A 20,596-nucleotide genomic window follows, 5' to 3' on the forward strand; every position below is an offset into this window, starting at 1 on the left:
TTCTTAGATATGTCTTTGGTTTTCAATACCAAAAACAAACACAAAACAAAATAAAATATTAACAAGTGGATAACACTTTATGGTAAAAAAGAAGTTGATTGATAAAAAATACTCTTAAAACTCTACAAATTATTTTCCTATTCAAAAAATTGGGGACAGAGTGATAGCACAGCAGTAAGGTGCTTGCCTTGCATGTGGCCGATCTAGAACGGATAGGATGGTTAGATTGCCAACATCCCATACGGTCCCCTAGCCAGGAGTTATTTCTGAGCATGTAGCCAGAAGTTAACTCCTGAGCATCACAGTGTGTCAATATATATATCCATCATCTTGTTCCTCTCTAAGTTAACTCCTTTGCATATACCACTTTTTCCTCTGATTAGTCATTTCTACATAATAATTTTTCTTTCTTTCCTTCCTTCTTTACTTCCTTCCTTCCTTTCTTTGTTCTTTCCTTCCTTCTTTTTTTTCTTTCTCATTCTTTTTTCTTTTTCACTCTTTCTTTCTCTTTCATTCTTTCTTTCTTTGGTTCTTTTTCTTTCTTTTTTCTTTCATTCATTCATTCATTCATTCATTCATTCATTCATTCTTTCCTTCTTCCCCTCTTTTTTATTCATTCTTTTTTCTTTCCTTCCTTTCTTTTTCTTTGTTACCTTTTCTTTTTTCCTTTTTCTTTCTTTCTTTCTTTCTTTCTTTCTTTCTTTCTTTCTTTCTTTCTTTCTTTCTTTCTTTCTTTCTTTCTTTCTTTCTTTCTTTCTCTCTTTCTCTCTTTCTTCTTTCTTTCTTTCTTTCTTTCTTTCTTTCTTTCTTTCTTTCTCTCTTTCTCTCTTTCTTCTTTCTCTCTTTCTCTCTTTCTTTCTTTCTTTCTTTCTTTCTTTCTTTCTTTCTTCTTTCTTTCTTCTCTCTTTTTCTTTCATTCTTTCTTTCTCTCTTTGGTTCTTTTTCTTTCTTTTTTCTTTCATTCATTCATTATTTCTTTCTTCCCCTCTTTTTATTCATTCTTTTTTCTTTCCTTCCTTTCTTTTTCTTTTTTCCTTTTCACCTTTTTTCTTTCTTTCTTTATTTCTTTCTTTCTCTCTTTTCCTTTCTTTCTCTCTTTTTTCTTTCTTTTCCTTCTCTTTTTCTTTGCCTTCCCTCCTTCTTTCTTCCTTTTCCTTTTCTTTTCCTTTCCTTTTTTCTCTTTTCTTTATTTTCTTTTATTTTTCTTTTGGTTTTGGGAACACCTGGTGATGCTCAGAGGTTACTCCTGACTATGCACTCAGAAATCACTCCTGACTTGGGGGATCAAACCATGGTCTGTCCCAGGCTAGCACAGGCCTTACTACTTGAGCCATGTTCCTGCCCCTTTTTCTCTTTTCTTTTCTTTTTCCTTCTTTTCTTTCTTTCCTTCTTTTCTTTCTTTTGTTCTTGCTTGCTTGCTTTTCTTTCTCTTCTCTTCCCTTCTCTCTTTTTTCTTTTCTTTTAGGTTTATGAACAAAAACTGTCTGTGCCCAGTGTTTGTTTCTGGCTCTGCACCCTGAAATCGCTCCTGGCAGGCTTAGGCGACCATATGGGATGCCAGAATCTAACTCGGGTCCATCCTGAATCAGCTGCATGCAAGTTAAGTGCCATACTGCTGTGGCATCTCTCTATCCCCTACATAGTAATTTTCATGTGGGACTTTCTAGTATTTATTACTAAATCTTATTCTTTTAGGAATTATATCCTTCAGTCACACCAAATTGGCTTGTAAATTTAAATGACATTGTTGAAACATTTTTCTCTTTGTGTCTATGTTTATTTTGGGTCTACACTGCTTTTATTTAGTTTTGTTTTGGAGATATAACCAGTGATGCTCAGGTGTCACTTTTGGCTCTGCATTTAGGGATCATTTATGGTGGGATCTCAGGATCATATGATATACCAGGGATTGAAACTAGTAGGCTGTATGGAATGTGAAAATTGTACATACCTGATTTTCTCTCCATTTTTATTTCATCTATTTATTTTATTGAGATATTCTCTGGACCTCTGGGCCAAATCAGAACTACTTTTGTTTCAGTATGCCTAAAAGTGTCTATAGTTTATCTCATGATAATATACTTCAAGGGTGGAGAAACCCTGTATCTTTTAGGCCAAGGGAATTCCTTTTCAAAAGACCCCAATATTTACTGTGCCTGTGCAGGAGGAAAGAAAAAAGGGGGGAAAAGGGCAAAAATCACAAAACAATTTTTCTTATTTATTTATATAGTCTTTGTTGATTTCTCTGTTTTGGTGTGGATTTTAAAGTTGTTGTCTCCATTTATATTTATTTTTTTCTTCTTTTCTTTTCTTCCTTTACATGTTCTGCCATGTTTTTTGTTTTTGTTTTTGTTTTTTTATCTCAAGACCATGGCTTTTACGTGGTGCTTATTTTTATTGTTGGAGTTCTCACTGGATATTTTTTTGACACCTCTTTTTGTACTGTTGTGGTGTTTCACCTTCTTTTTCCCCTTTGTCTCTCAAACCTAGGATGAGAGCCTCCAGAAGGACTTCGCACATTTTTGACGTATTTGATTTTTCACCCCAGATTATTACTTTTCTCTTTTCAAACAAAACCACATGGCTTGAAATATCTAGTCCCGCCTCCCAATTAGAGCAGGAAATAAGGCAGATACCAAGACCAAACAGGTGTAGGACCACTAAGTAGTAAGCTAGGCACAGAGGGGACCACTTATTCTGGCAGCCCCGGGGGTGAGGGAGGAAAATATGGGAGATAGAATGGGAACAGAGGTGGAAGGATTTCAATTTGGTGATGAGAATTCTCTCGATTTTATGTTAATATGTACCTAAAATATTATTGTCAATGATATGTAAGCCACTATGATTAAAATAAAATTATATTTATAAAAATAATCATATTTAGATATGTAATGTAAATTTTTAAGTTTAAGCTATTTCCATATTATTTGTTTGTTTGTTTTTCAGACCACACCCTTTTGATGCTCAGGGGTCACTCCTGGCTAAGTGATCAGAAATTGCCCCTGGCTTGGGGGGACCATATGGGACCGCAGGGGATCGAACCGCATCCTTCCTTGGCTAGCACTTGCAAGGCAGACACCTTACCTCTAGAGCCACCTCGCCGGCCCCACTATTTCCATATTATTTTATCTATTTCTTTAAAAAATAATTTTCTGAGCCTAAGAGATTGAAGCATGGATAAATGCTTGCCTTGTATGTACCTAACATGGATTCAAACTACAGTAGTGCATGTGGTCTCCTAAACTTTGACAAGAGTGATCACTGAGTGCAGATCCAGGATTATACTCTGAGCATAGCCTGAACAGCCAAATATCATCCCCAAATTTGAGAGTCTATGAAGTAATGCTTAGAGATGAGGCACTCTCATTTGATGTGGTGTTGGATGGACCAGTGGCATTGGGAACCATCTGATAATGATGGATGGAGCATGGAATTCTAAGTATTGAATTCAAGGCCTTATACATTGATATTATATGCTCCAACACTTTGTATTGTCACCCAAGCCTCACAATTCACAAAAGTAAGTTAAAATTTTGTATTAATCTTTCTTTTACATAGCTCTTATAACATAATTTGTTATATAATGTCCACATTTAGTGAAAATAGGAAGAAAGGAAGGAATGAGAGAAAGAAGGAAGGAAGGAAGGAAGGGAGAGAGGGAGGGAGGAAGGGAGGGAGGGAGGAAGGGAGGGAGGGAGGAAGGGAGGGAGGGAGGAAGAAAGGAAGAAAAGAAGGAAGGAAAGAGGAAGGAAGGAAGGAAGGAAGGAAGGAAGGAAGGAAGGAAGGAAGGAAGGAAGGAAGGAAGGAAAGAAGGAAGAAAGGAGGGAAGGAGGAAGGAAGGAAAGAAGGAGGGAGGAAAAGAGGAAGGGAAGAAAGGGAGGGAGGAAGGAAAGAAAGGAAGGAGGGAAGGGAGGAAGGAAAGGAAGGAGGGTAGGAAGAGAGGGAGGAAGAGAAGGAGGGAGGAAGGGAAGGAGGGAGGAAGGAACGGAGAAAGGCACACTGCTGTAGCAGTTTGGATTTCACAAAAAATATAGCTTGCTCTTCTTAAAATAATTCACATTTTAACATATTTGCTAAAATTTAAGTCGATTTAAAAATATTTGAAATAACATCAATGTAATCACTGCATCTGATAAATTAGTGTCAGAATTTTGATAACAACAATTATTTAACATGAAAATTAAACATAATAAAATATCCACTACATATTAAGTAGTTTAAGTTAACATCCCATAGTTATCAAATAAATTTAAAATATGCATATTAATCCCAACTTTATTATATTAAAAAGTATATCCTTTGAACAACAGTCACATATAAACATATAGAACCACACTTTAAGCATCCAAATTGTTTTTGATGATAATCCAAAATGAAAAACAAACTAATAACAAGTTCTGTTTGAACAAACTATTTTAAACTAAATGTATATATTAATCTCACACAAAAATAAAGTGTTCTGTTTGATTTTAAAGACAGCTTAAGTATTCTGTAAGAAATTAGGTAGAAAATACAAAAAAAACAGGTTAAAGACTATTATAAATATAAAAAATATTTAGCTGTTTAGTTGGCCTTCATTAAAGGAAAGAAATAAAATCATATATACAGAATATAATATAATCTTTCTATTCCTATATTTCATAAATAGACTATTTTATATTACATATAAAAGCATATAATGACAAATAAAGTACTTAACAAATCTGCTGCCCAAAGAAGGTGTAAGAAATTAAACAAAGGATGATATAATATGTATTGTTTGGGAAAGAGATTTAAGCGTGGGCCATACCTAGTTGTGCTCAGGGATTGACCCTGTTTCATTGTTCAATGATTACTTCTGATAGTGTTCAGAGGATTAAACATAGTGTATGAGATTGGACCCAGATTAGATGCATGGATGGCAAGTGCCCTACTATTTATAATAGCTTTTTGACTCTGATAAAAATATGTATTCTAATGGGGCTCCTACTTTTGAAACATTATAGATAAAATAATAGATTGTCTATTAATTATAGATTAGATTGCATGCTATAAAAGATTATAGGGAGTTTTGATCAAGTGATATCATGTATATGTAAAACTTACTTTAAAAATTTTAGATTATAAAATTATAAATTTGAATGTATAAAATTTTATTAATCTACAGTTTAATAAAGTTAAAATAAAATAAAATTATGCATTAAAGTTAAAACCTGGATTTAATTTGGTATACACATTGTTATTTGACTTGAAGTCTTTTTCAGCTTTTTATGTTATTTAAATTTTATTGCAGGAGATACAGGATAGTGGTAAACTCATTTGTATTGCATGCACATGACCCGAATTCAATGCCTGGCACCACACACTCGAAGCTCACCAGGAGTGATATAGGAGTGTAGAATAAAAGAGTGAAAAGTGCAGTTAGAGAATATTATAGAAATAACTACATTAAGAACTATCATAACAATGTGAAAGTGAGGGAAATAGAAAGCCTGTCTAAAGTACAGGTGGGGGTGGGATGGGGAGGAGGGAGATTTGGAACTTTGGTGATGGGAATGTTGCACTGGTGAAAGGGAGTGTTCTTTACATGACTGAAACCCAACTATAATAATATTTGTAAGCAAGGTGTTTAAATCAAGATATTAATAAAAAATTTATGGTAAAAAACACAAATTCTAGCACAACCAGTTTTGTCCTAAAATCAAACCAAAAAAATAATAGTAAATGTTTAGCAGAAAAGGTAACTATTAATCACAAAGTTTATTATTTATGGTAGAATTATTCCAGGATCCAGGTAAATAGTGTCCATTAACAACTAATGAATTGTGACATATGTCTCCCTGAATTATTCTAAAATGTTTTCATTTTCTAATAAAAAGAAAACTTCAGAAATTGTCTTTCAAATACCGCAGTATGCTTCAGATTGTAAGAATAAGATCATCAAAGCTCTCGTTGTTATCATCATAAAATCATCCATACATGGAAAAAACAGAACACATGGATGTTAAGGATGACATTGCTAATCTGCAAACAAATAAGGGAGGCTGATAGATAATTAATTAATCAATTAAGATTGCATGTTAAATCACTGTAGAAGGAAATCATCTGGATTCTTTGCATTAGAAAACCCTCATTCTGCCACTTCTCAAGGACACTCATTTTATTTCTTACACACAAACCCAGCCACACTGACATGTCACCACCCATAAATGAACATTTTCTCTCTGCCTGTTTCTTCACCTTCATGAGATATTTTCCCAAGGACCAGATTGATAGCACATAGATAGGGCATTTGCCTTGCACATGGCTGCCCAGAATGTGCCTGGGTTCGATCCCGTGTCTCATATGATCCCCCAAGCAAGAAATGATTTCTGAGCGCATAGCCAGGAGTGACCCCTGAGTGTCAACGAATGTGGCCCAAAACCAAAAAAAAATTAAAAAATAAAAATAGAAATCCCAGGGAATTTGCTATTGTATTGCTCCTTGTGACCCAATGTTATTAGAGGAGCTGTAATCTACTTTTCAAAATCTTATTACATTGTGTGTAGATAATATAAGTACATCTACTCATTTTATTTTAGGTTAGTGTTAACTTCTATTTAGCAATGATTTTATTTATTTATTTAAAATAATATACATTTATTTTACTTAGAGACAGAAATATCCAGAAACAGCATTTGGTCCAGAGATGTCAGATGAAGTTTGCACACTATAAGGTCTATGTCTTTACATGTAGCGTGATAGTAAAATTACGAAGTAAAACTATTAACCTAAAGTAACATATAAGAAAATATAAGGCCACATGATGTGACATTGAGCCTAAAATGGAAGAATGTTATACTCAGAATTCATTCTGCATATGATTCTATTACCCAACAAAAACTTCAAAGGAGTATGAGACATCTAAATGAAAACCTTATTATATATTGATGCTGCATTTTGCTAATAATACAATTTAAATATTTTATTTATATTTTTAATTTTGGGGGGCCACACCAGGTGACGCTCAGGGTTTACTTCTGGCTATGTGCTTAGGAATCGCTCCTGGCTTGGGGGACAATCTGGGAAACAGAACTGTGGTCCGTCTGGGTTAGCTGCATGCAAGGCAAAAATACCCTACCACTACGCCATTGCTCTGGCCCCCATTTTAAATATTTTTAAAGTTTATTTGTAAGTATAACACACATGAACTATATAAGTATAAATGTGTGTTTGACAGATCTACTCTTGAACATTGTGTTCCATTCTATTTAATTATTAAATTGGTAAAATATTATCAAAAATTGCTAAGTGTAAGAATGTTTGGTATTATTAGGGCTAGAATGAGAGAATAGATTGTAGGTTATTTGGTTTGCATGAGGTGAACCTGGGTGCGCAGAGCCTGAATACTGCCGGTGTGACCCCAAAACATACATACATACATACATACATAAATGTTCAGTTTGTGATCTTTATTTTTTAGTTTGTGTTCATTATACCTTTGTTGCAGGGATACTTACATATTCATAGAATTTGAAATAAAATTGTCACTATGTACCTTCAATATTACTTTGAAATATTTGTTACTCACTATTGGTCACAATAAAATTATTATTTAAAAAAAGATTAAATTATACTTCAAACAGAATGATCTTCTTTAAAAGTGACCCTTAGACTTTAATACTTACTTATAAATTTAATGTTTGAGTTATCCCAGAAAACAATGTTTAAACTTTAAAGTTACTATTTTCAAATTATATTTTTCCTGAATCTGTTCAAGGTTATCACAAACAGTAGTGATTTCAATTAGAGAAATAACTACACTGACAACTATCATGAAAATGGTAGTGAGTGAGAGAAGTAGAATGCTTATCTGGAATACAGGCAGGGGGTGAGGGGAGAAGGAGATTGGGTACATTGGTGGTGGGCTGTTGCACTGGTGTAGGGGGTTTTATTGATAACTGAAATCCAACTACAAACATGTTTGTAATCATAGTGCTTAAATAAAGATATTAATTAAAAATTTTAGTATAAAAATAAAAATTGAAGACAGTTTTTATTATCATGTATTGTTTCTAAATTTTTTTTAACATAAGGTAGATCATAATGCAATTTAACATGCAAATTTAAGTTAGTAAGATATAGTTAAGACTAATTGCCTTCCAAGCACAATCAAAAAATTTGTTAGTTGAGAGCTGACAGTTTTGGAATGCAAAAGATTTGTCTTTACATATTTTAACTAATTAAACTTGTAATTATTCAGTACTTTGCCTCTCAGAACACTTAAAAAAAGCTTTTTAAGTCAATTTCCTGTGGAGTAGAGCAGTAAGTGATCATCAGCTATATTCCTCAAATAGAAAACATGAGATAATATATTTTATTGATGGTTTCCCTTCTATATTATGTTTATATTAACACAGCTAAAACTTTCCAACAGAAATTAAAAATGCTTCAGAAAGTATAAGTTTATTTTCTTTATACTTAGAAGGTATCTCAAAATGATTATAGAAGTTTTAAAAATGGAACTGTTAGGGAACTGTAAAATTAAAAATAAGATTAACATTTTGGGGATTTTTGTAAATACAAGTACAATTTTTTCTTCACAGAAAAGCTATAAAAATGCTATTGGTAACATGTACTCATGTTCTTGATTCAGGCTTAAGTTATTATTGCCTTGATTGGAGAAATTTAGTGGAAATCTGCTAAAAAAGATACATGTTAAAACAACACCAATTCATATTCTCAGGTTGTTTAGAGACTTCATTTATTTGAAAGTATGCACAAACTGTGGAGACACAAAATTATTTAAATATTCACTAAAATGAATAATATAATTTTAGATCATATAAGCTATTACATAGAGAAAAATGCAAATGTTATTCTAAATTATTTAATGACACAATGCTTTTCAGCCAACTGGCAATATATATGGATCAATTCTTTAAATTCACTGGATGCAAATTACCAAAAAATTGTATTCACAAAGTAAACAAAGAGTTTAAGAAAAGAGAACTTTTTTAATTGACACTAATTAGTGGTAGTGTTTTCCAAGGTCATAGAAAACAGAAATAGTTTCCAATCTATAAAGGAAGTCCCATAGGAAGTCAGGAGAATAGATATAAATAAATTTCAGGCTGTGTTTGATGGGAGGGAACAAATTTCAATGACATTTTTATTCTAATTTAATCATTTTGCTGCTGTTGTTCAGTGACAAATATCCATTACCTTATTTGCTAGCTATGCTTCAAAAGAAAACAAAGGGATAAATTTATGAAAATGAAAGTGATCATGGTGTAGATTAGAATACATACTATAGACCTACTAAAGAATTTCTCTGCTGGCCCTGCTGGACCCCTGCTGGCAGGCTGGGGAGGCCTGAGTGAGTTTCTGTCCTTTGGCTAGGCATTTGGGCCTGCCCCTCCCCCCAGAGACCCCTGCGTGCCAGCTGGCTCTGCGTTTGGGCCTGCCCCTCCCCCCAGAGACCCCTGTGGGCCGGCTGGGGAGGTCTGAGTGAGTTTCTGTCCTGTTGCTCGGCGTTTGGGCCGGCCCCTCCCCCCAGGGTGGCGCCTAGAAAGGCAAGTTGAGTGACCCAAATAGAAGGGGGAGATAGGGAGATAGGAAGATAGGGCCAGCAATCTGGACTTGCAGTTGACCTAGAGCAGTCCACCCCCCTGGACCCTGGAGCGGACCAGGGACGCCCCAAGGGCGTGGACAGAGCCTGCAGGGTCGATCTGAGGGAACTCATTCAAGGGAGGCTTAGAGGGGGCGGAGCTCCATTGAATCCCAGAGAAAGGAGGGTGGATTGAGAGCTAGGTTCAATAGCGCCAGTAAACATTGTGGCCAGGAGTGGAACTGCACCGCTGACAGAAATAAGGAGCAGAAAAGGGACAAGACCCACTGCAGGAAGGCTGAACTCTAGGTAGGAAAGGGGAGGGGAAAGGGCTAGGTTCAATAAACTCACCCAACAGCCCCTCTAGAAACACCTTCAGGAAGGAGACCAAAGCAGGCCGAAATTAGAAGCCACAGCACTCCAAAACACACCATTAAATACAAAGAATTATGCGTAAATCAAGGAGATCCCTTATAACTGGAGACAACATGACAAGCCCTATCAAGTTTCCAAGTCCACCAAAACGCACAGATCCAGGGGAAGAAGACCTAAAAGCGGTCATGAGGAAGGAAATGCAAGAATTACTAAAACAAATGAAAGAAACCCTAGCAACCGAGTATAAGAAATCCATGGACAAACGAATCAGCCAAATTAAAGAAGAAATGTCAAAGAACATGAGAGATTCCATACAAAAAGAAGTGAAGGATTTAAAAGACAAAGTAGCAAGCCTTACGAGTAGAAACACAGAGTTGGAGAAGCACATCGAAGAACTCGAAGGAAAACTGCAATCAAAAAATGATAAAGAAACCAACAAAGAAATAAAAGGCAAACCACTGGAAGGAAAAATCCAATATCTAATGAACAAGGACAAAAGAAACAATCTAAGAATTGTGGGTATACCAGAAGGGAAGGAAATAGGGAAGGGGGAAGTACAGGTGGTCAGGGAGATAATAACAGAGAACTTTCCCACCCTCTAGAAAGACAATTTAGGACAAATCCAAGAAGTCAAGAGAGTCCCTAATAAAATAGACCCTAATAAACCCACACCAAGACACATAAATATCCAAATGGCAAAAAACAAAGAGAAAGAGGAACTCCTGAAAGCAATAAGGAAGAAAAAAAAAACCTCAAGTACAAAGGAAAGGACATAAGAATCAAACCAGATCTCCCATTTGAAATAATTCAAGCAAGAAGACAGTGGAATGACATATTTAAACGACTGAATGAAAGAAATTTCCAATGCAGGGTCCAATACCCAGCAAAACTATCATTCATATGGGAGGGCAGACTAAAAACATCCTCAAATATGAACGAACTTGAACTATTTGTGCAAACTAAGCCGATCCTAAGTGACTTACTCAGAGACAAATTACAAAATCCAAACCCCCAATTGTAACAACGACCACTCCACACAATACAACTGCACAACAGTCCTCTCTATCAATAATTTCCCTAAATGTTAACAGACTAAACTCTCCAATTAAAAGACACATAGTAGAGAACTGGGTTAGGAAAAATAAACCGGACTTCTGCTGTCTGCAAGAAACACACCTACAGTTACAGGATAAGCACAGGCTTAGAATAAAAGGTTGGAAAGTAATTATTCAGGCCAATGGAAAACAAAAAAGAGCAGGGACAGCCATTCTTATATCAGAACAAATTGTATTCAACCTCAAGAATGTGATCAGAGACAAAGAGGGTCACTACTTACTGATCAGGGGAACATTAGATCAAGATACACTAACCCTGGTCAATATCTATGCACCTAATGTAGAGTCACCAAAATATGTGAGGCAACTACTGGCAAACCTGGAGAAACACATGAAGGGAATTGTGATAATAGTAGGGGACCTCAATACTCCACTATCACCACTGGACAGATCCTCCAAACAGAAAAATAGCAAAGAAATAAGAGCTCTAAATGAAAAATTAGAAGATTTAGGGCTAATAGACTTATATAGAGCCCTCTATCCCCAGAAAATAGAATATACATTTTTCTCAAACCCACATGGAACCTTCTCCAGAATAGACCATGTCTTAGGATACAAAGCCAACTTATATAAGACCACAAAGGTAAGGATCATTAGAAGTACACTTTCAGATCACTATGCAACAGAGCTTATAATTGATGTCAAGAAGAAGCAATGGAGGAAAACTAATACCTGGAGATTAAACAACATGCTGCTTAACAGCAGCTGGATCAAAGAACAACTCAAGGAAGAAATAAAAAGATTCCTTGAGACGAATGACAATGAAGAGACAACATGTCAAAATTTATGGGACACAGAAAAGCAGTAATTAGGGAGAAACTCATAGCAATACAGGCCTATGTCAAGAAACAGGAAAATAACAAAACCAACAGTTTAAAAGATCACCTCAAAGAATTGGAACAACAGCAACAGAGAAATCCAACCACAACCAGAAGGCAAGAAATAATAAAAACCAGAGCAGAAATAAACAACATAGAAACTAAGAAAACAATACAAAAAATTAATGAGACCAGGAGTTGGTTTGTCAAAAAAATAAACAAGATAGACAAGCCATTGGCAAAACTCACCAAAAAAAGAGGGAAAACACCCAAATCACTAGGATCACGAATGAAAGGGGAGAGATTACAACAGAACCCCAAGAAATACAACATATCATGAGATCATATTATGAACAACTTTATTCAACTAGGCTAGAGAACCCACTAGAAATCGACAGATTCTTGGACAAACACCCTCTTCCAAGACTAGAAAAGGAAGATCTAGTTTAAACAGTCCAATCACTTCAGAGGAAATTGAAGATGTAATTAAAAAACTCCCTAAGAACAAATGCCCAGACCCAGATGGATTCACAGGTGAATTCTATCAAACATTTCAAGAAGACTTATTACCACTGTTCCATAGGCTTTTCCAAACCATAGAAAAATCAGGAATCCTACCCAACTCCTTTTATGAGGCTAATATCACACTCATTCCCAAAGAAGGCAAAGACACCACCAAAAAAGAAAACTACAGACCAATCTCACTAATGAACATAGATGCAAAGATACTCAACAAAATCTTAGCAAACCAAATCCAACACTTCATCAAAAAGATCATACATCACGATCAAGTGGGATTCATACCAGGAATGCAAGGTTGGTTCAACATACGCAAATCAATAAACATGATACATCACATCAACAGCATGAAAGACAAAAACCACATGATCATATCAATCGATGCCGAGAAGGCATTTGACAGAATCCAACATCCTTTCATGTTAAAGACACTCAGCAAAATAGGGTTAGAAGGCACCTTCCTTAAGATAGTTACAGCTATTTATGAAAAGCCTACAGCCAACATTATACTTAATGGCGAGAAACTAAAAGCATTCCCACTAAGGTCAGGAACTAGGCAAGACTGTCCACTCTCTCCACTCTTATTCAATATAACCTTAGAAGTCCTAGCAATAGCAATCCGACAAGAGAAGGGAATCAAAGGAATTCAAGTAGGGAAAGAGGAACACATGCTAGCTCTATTTGCCGACGATATGATGATATACATCAAAAACCCTAAAGAGTCCACAGAAAAACTTCTAGAAACAATCAACCAATACAGCAAAGTGGCTGGATACAAAGTCAATACACAAAAGACAGTAGCGTTTTTATATACAAACAATGAAGTTGAGGAGAAAGAGATTAAAAATACAATCCCATTTAAGATAGTATCAAAAAATATCAAATATCTGGAATCAACCTTACAAGAGAAGTGAAAGACCTATATCAGGGAAACTTCAAAACTCTTCAGAAAGAAATTGAAGACGATCTAAAGAAATGGAAGAACATCCCATCCTCATGGATAGGTAGAATTAACATAGTCAAAATGACTATCTTACCCAAACTGCTATATAGATTTAATACAATCCCTATCCAAATCCAGGCACAATTCTTTAAAGAAATAGAACAATCAATTACAAAATTTATCTGGAACCACAAAAGACCCAGGATAGCCAAAAGCATACTGAAAAATGAGAAGTTGGGAAGCATCTCCTTACCTAACTTGAAACTATACTATAATGCCATAGTAATCAAAACAGCATGGTACTGGAACAGAGACAGGACCTCAGACCAGTGGATCAGAACAGAATTCCCAGACATAAACCCCCAGATATACAGCCAACTAATATTTGATAAAAGAGGCAAGAATATGAAATGGAACAAAGAAAGCCTATTCAACAAATGGTGTTGGTACAACTGGAAACTCACATGTACGAAAGTGAAAATCGACCCATATCTCACTCCTTATACAAAAGTCAACTCAAAATGGATCAAAGACCTGGAAATCTGACCTGAATCTATAAAGTTTATCAAGAATAAAATAGGCAGAACACTCGAAGACCTTTATATCAAAAGGGTCTTTGAGAATGGAGCACCAATGGCAAGAACGTTAGCATCAAATATAAACAAAAGGGACTACATCAAACAAAAAAGCTTCTGCATGGCAAAAGAAACCCTACTTAACGCAAGAAGACAGCTAACAGAATGGGAAAAAATCTTTTCACTTGATATATCAGATCAAGGGCTGATATCTAGAACATACAAAGCGCTCAGAAAGCTGAGCCCCTCAAAACCAAATAAAGCCATAAAAAATGGGGAGATGAAATGAATAGACACTTCTCTGAGGAAGACAGAAGGATGGCCAACAAACACATGAAAACATGCTCACCTTCACTCATCATCAGGGAGATCCAAATCAAGACAACAATGAGATACCACCTCACACTAGTGAGGTTGGCTCACATCAAAAATAATAGAAACAACCTTTGTTGGCGAGGATGAGGTCTGAAAGGAACTCTCATCCACTGCTGGTGGGAATGCCCCCTCGTCCAACATCTATGGAGATAAGTCTGGAGAGTGCTCAAAGTACTCAGAATTGAGCTGCCATTTGACCCAGCAATTGCTCTCCTAGGCATATACCCCCAAGATGGAAGGACATTTATTCCAAAATATGTATGCACCCCACTATTTATTGCAGCAATCAGTATAATAGCCAAATCTTGGAACCAACCTCGATGTCCAACAACAGATGAATGGATCATTAAGATGTGGTATATATATATATATACACAATGGAATATTACATGGCAGTTAGAAAGGATACAATCACAGACTTTGCAGCAATGTGGATGGACCTAGATCATGTTATGTTAAACGAAGTAAGTCAGAAGACAAAAGAAAAATACAGAATGGTAGCACTATTCTGAAACACCTAGAACACATATTTTATACACAACTAATACTTAATCAAATAACAGGGTTTAACATGGTAGAAACTCCGAACACTGTAATAGTCAACATATACGTGGGAGCAGTGTCCAAAATACATGAAAAAGGAATAATGCAAAATTTTGATTACACAATATACCATAAAGAAAACAATAACAACAGAAACGGCAGCATAGAGAGAACAGGTAGGTAATCAGACTTCTACAACAAAGGCCCACAATAATCCCTTGGAGTTCATATACAGGAACACAAGTATAGAACACCAAGGGAAATCACGGACTGCAATGGCAACATACCATAACACTACCTTTTAATGCCTTTATCTTACTATATTTTAAATAACCTCTCAGCTTTTCTGTCCACAGGCGCCCTTGGATACAAAGGGTGGACAAACTAAGGTGGCAACTCGGGATACCACACGGGATACCATACCTTGCATGCACTACGAGATGGCCACGAGAAAACTCTTTCACATACACTTTATCTCTAGGTAATACCTCCATTTAGGAATTGAAGCACGTGATCATTCAGATCATCGAAGCAGTACCTGAGACGTACAGACTTAAACCACAGGCTCTATTCTTCGAACACTTTTAATCAAACCAGCATTCCCTTGCTATTCTCTCCTCTCTTCTTACTACTTTTCTTTTCTTTTTTTTTCTCTATTCTGCTTATTACTTTTTTCCCTTTCTCTTCCCCTTTTCTCTCTAAGGTATTTTCTCTTTTCTCTTCCTTCATACCCTTCCCATATACCTTCCCGTTTCTCCCCTCCTGAAATCCAACTATCCCTTTACCCCTCAATCCCATCCAGATCTTCCACCATATTAAAATTTTTCACCCTCAGTCCTTATTCTATTAGGCATCAAGATCGACCTCCTACTCAATGAACCAGTACCCTGCACCCAGGCGAGGGGACACCCAGATAAACCCACACCTCGTCTCCTGAAAGAAAAGACAGCCAACTCCCCTGTGGACTCATGCTGCGAGGCCCTCCCTACTAACTCTCCCTAACGTGGACTGTTCCTTGAAACTGGGCCTAGGTCCAAAAGTATCCCCAATGCAAGAACTCTTCCAAGACTTCCCTGCCGCAAATTTTAATAATCTGAAGGTCAGGGGATGTTATAGGAAGATGCCTGGGAACCCACACACCACAAGAAAAACCCAAAAGACAATGGGAAAAATTGTACTTCCAACATAGGCATAAAACCTTTAATACACCACCTCTTACCTGCTCTCCCCCAAATGTAATGTAGTCCTCTGCACCACTTTGGTTCCTTAAAAACTTCGCTAACTTATTTTATTTTTATTTATTTTTTTTGTTTTGTTTTGTTTTTTTTTGTTTTGTTTTTTTTTTGTTTTGTTTTGTTTTGTTTTTAATTTATTTATCTTTTTTAAATAATTGTCCTACATATATATTGTTGAGCACATACTTTTTTAATTCCCTTTCCCCCCCCCCCGCCCTTGTTTTTGGGTATGTGACCTGTTTCGGTTATCCCATCAATCCACCCACAAATATACAGACATTATAATGTAGCACCACTTCCCCCTGCAAAGGCACACTAAGTAAAGGGGAAATCTTACATAAAAAAAAAAAAAGAGCTCCTATCTACTAGAGATAGGAACTCATAGTTGTTTACAATATGGGGATATCTCCTGCCTTGAAAATATGTCGTGTGGAATCAACTTAGACCTCAGGTGATTAGATACCATTCATTCAGCCTTGAACCCTTGAGCCCCGACATAGAAACGGCACAGCTCTTCACAACAGCTGCAGGAAACAAACTTTATCCGGGACAGCCTTGAAATGGCGGGACTAACAACAAGGCCCAGCTCTAACATGTTATCCTGACAATGAGGAAAATGCGAACATCTAGACCTTAGAGCAGATTAGCCTACCTTACCAATTAACGACAAGACAAAACCAGAAGTCTTGGCACCCTTTGGTTAGTCCAAAAACCAAGATCGGGATTGGCAGATGACTGGCTGCAAGAACCACGACCAGACTGTATACATCTTGGCATCAATAAAAAAGCCCTAGTTTAGGGCTTGAACTATGACCTGCACAATAATCATGATCCCCAGTCCCAAAAGGTCCGGCAGAGATAATTGTAACGGAATGGGGCTTTTGGAAGCACAAAGAAAGACGCTATCCTAGGTGCCACCCTAGGTTCAGTGCAAAGACCAAGATCACCAACCACAGAAGATGGATTAAAATGATACTGAGGTAACAGAATCTCTAGAACCACAAAGACTGACTTCATCATAAGTCCCACCTCAGGATCTGTGCAGATACTGAGACCTCTAAACATAGAGCTGAAGTCTTCCACACACCAAGAAAAAAACAAAAAACAAAAAACACCATCGGGAAAGTAAAGAATCCTGATCATGAGCAAAGTCTAGATTTGATCCCATGACAGTATGCTCCAAGGACATAGAAACCCCATATCTCTTAGGCCAAGTGAATTCCTTTTCGAATGACCCCAACATTTACTGTGCCAGGGCAGGAGGGAAAAAACAAATACAAAAAGCACAAAATCTTGGTTATTTTTTATATAAATATATATATTACCTTTATTTACTATTGTTATTATTTTTGATTTATTTATCTATTTTGGTAGATTTTTTTGTTTGGGTGCGATTATTGAAAGTGTTGTCCCCAATTATATTTATTTTTTTTCTTTCTCCCTTTCTTCTTTGTCGATATGTGCTATACCATGTTTCTTAATTCAAGATTCAAGACCATGGCGTGATTTTTGTTTGTTTGTTTTAGTTTTTTTCTTTTTTTTTTTGGTTTGTTTGTTTTGTCTGTTCTTTGAGGTGCTTATCGATATAGCTGGAGCCCTCAATTCATGGGAGAACTGCCCTGGTTTGTCTCTAAGGAGGCGAGATTGGGGAACAGGTGACTGGGCTGCTAGAGCAGTTCACATGATCTGTGGTGGTTATTCATTGAAAATGTACCTCATTATATCTGCTTTTGCTTTTCTTGGGCAGCCCTGTCAGCCAACCCACCAGCTGTTAAGCAGTTTACAAGTAAATGTAATTTTTTTTGTTGTGGGGTTTTGGGTTTTTTTTTTATATTTTATATTACATTTTGTTTAAAGTCCTATGAATGTATATGTGTGATTAAATGGCTTTTTCTGTTTGAAAAAAAATAAATAAAAACCATTACAAAAAAAAAGAATACATACTATAAAATAACCATACTACATTAATTTACATATTTTACTTTAAGGGTGGCATAAAAACTGTCTGTGTATAATATTTTCAGACAATTATAATACACCTTCATTCTCACTGTTTTAAATTAGTAGCTGTGTTTATCTTATTTTACTTAAGAAGGAAATGTTCTCTAAGAATCACAATCACAATTCTTAGCCTGTGGGAACTCATCAAAATCCCAAGAGAGAGTGTCAGAAGCAGGATTTAATTAAGAGATTGGCAAAGCAAAGAGGCCAGAGGCCTTAGAGTCAGAAATCTGGAGAGAGACAGAAGTGAGAGTGAGAGGTAGAGAGATAGAGAAAGAGAAAGTAAAAGAGAAAGAGAGAGAAAGAGAAGGCCAAGGAGAGAGCATGTTAACCAGAAATAGAGAAACAGTAGTAGAAGCAGCAAAAAGAAGCAGGAGCAGGAATCCAAGTTTCTCAGGCAACCCAGCAGGGATCCCCAGCACTTCCACTCTGGCCTTAAACCCCCACCCCACTCAAAACTGCTCTCCAGAGGCAGTTACAGGGGGCATCTCATAACTGTCATCCTTAAAGAGATAGGGGCATGCTATGCCAAAGAATCTTTTTTTTTTTTTTTTTTTTTTTTGGTTTTTGGGCCACACCCGGTGTTGCTCAGGGGTTACTCCTGGCTGTCTGCTCAGAAATAGCTCCTGGCAGGCACGGGGGACCATATGGGACACCGGGATTCGAACCAACCACCTTTGGTCCTGGATCGCTGCTTGCAAGGCAAACACCGCTGTGCTATCTCTCTGGGCCTACCAAAGGATCTTAAGGCTGACTGAGTCCCTTCTTTTAAAAAGCCTTAGGGCTCTTTTTCTATATTAATATATTATGATTATCTTTTCATTGTAGGCAGCAAAAGAAAATCTATTGGAAAATGAATATAGACATATGGATCAAATGCTGCACATTTCAATAAGAATAAGCACTTAGTACAATTCATATACTTAAAAATATTATCCTAATGTCACTCACTTTAGATATATATGCTCCAATCTATATGATAATAAAATACATTATATTATGTTTACTATATTGATAATAAGTCATATTCATGGATAAATTTGATGTGTTCATTTATGACAGTCTTTGAGAATCTATGAAATAAAAATGTCATATTATATTCATACAAAATTTATATATTTTATTTAAACCTTTCAGAAAAAAACACAAATCTAACCTTTTTTGTCAATAATGGAAATCATTACTAGGAAAAAAGGTGAAATTTTAATATATAGCTCATTATTTACATATTAATGTTATTTTTTCTTTATATTTCTTTTTCAAATTTCTCTCTACTCTTTTTAGAATGCTCTCTCCTTGCTTTCCTTCCTCTCATATTCTTTAATTCTTATGTATGCCTTTCTGTACACTCTGCTTCTTCTACTTACCCCTTTCTTTTTATTTTTCAGATTCACTATATTCAAGAGTCAAGATAATGAAAAAAGCTATAGTGTAATATCAATATACATGAAGTAATAAACACTATTAAGAAATTTGGTGTTGGATTGCGCAAAGAGATAATTCAGCAGTGTTTACCTTGTACATGTCCAACTGACATTTGAATTCCAGGACCCCATATGGTCTCCCAAAATACTTAGTGATTTATGTGCTCAGAGTCAGGAACAATCTTTAAACAATACCAGGTGGGATCCAAAATTTAACTTAAAAATATAAGAAATTTGATGTTGTTGATAAAGTTGAAAGGTAAGGACCTTTCTTTGATAGACCTCATGTCTATCCCTGGCACTAAATATATACTCAGCACTTCATATGGTCCCTGGCTATTTCCAGCAGTGATCCCTAAAAACAAAACCAAGAGTAAGTTCTGCAGTAAGCCAGCAATAAGCAAAAGTGGATGTGTCCCTCCAAAAAACACACACAAATATATTATATAAGGTATATAGAATAATTAGATGAGAGACTAAAATGTAATATAGAAAGGGTGCATACATCATCCTAGATTCCAGAATATAAGGAGAAAAGGACAGAGAAGAAAATAAATTGAGGAGGAATGAAGAAGAGATAGATGGGAAACAATGAGGTGGTTTGGTTAAAGAGAATTTGGCTATGGTGGTAGTGTAGAGGGGTGCTCTAGGTATACATCCAAATCACAGAATCAACAATACTGAAATGATTATATCCAACTTCAACAACCAAATTAATAACTGTCCCTGTTAAGGTAGCAGGCTGGGGGTTAGGTTAGAGAGAACCTGAGGATGCTAGAAGAGGGAAGTTGACACTTGTGAAGGGAGTGGTGCTGCATCGTATATTCCTAAGTCTCAACTCTGAAAAACTTTTAAATCACAAAGTTTAAAAAATTAATTAAAAAATTAAGAAATACCAAATATGCCTGAATATCAGAGGTGTGATTCATAATGATAAATCATGATTGTGATCTTCAGCATAGTACCTCAAAAAAACAAACAAGCCAAAAATGTCTCTATACCCACCAAGATCTCTGGGTAAGACCCTACACAATATCCACAACTATGTATAAACTATTCATAATTCAATTAATGAATAAAAAATGAAATACTCTGAGATGATGAA

Source organism: Suncus etruscus, chromosome 15, assembly GCF_024139225.1.
Source record: "Suncus etruscus isolate mSunEtr1 chromosome 15, mSunEtr1.pri.cur, whole genome shotgun sequence".
In the NCBI taxonomy this organism is placed as follows: Eukaryota; Metazoa; Chordata; class Mammalia; order Eulipotyphla; family Soricidae; genus Suncus; species Suncus etruscus.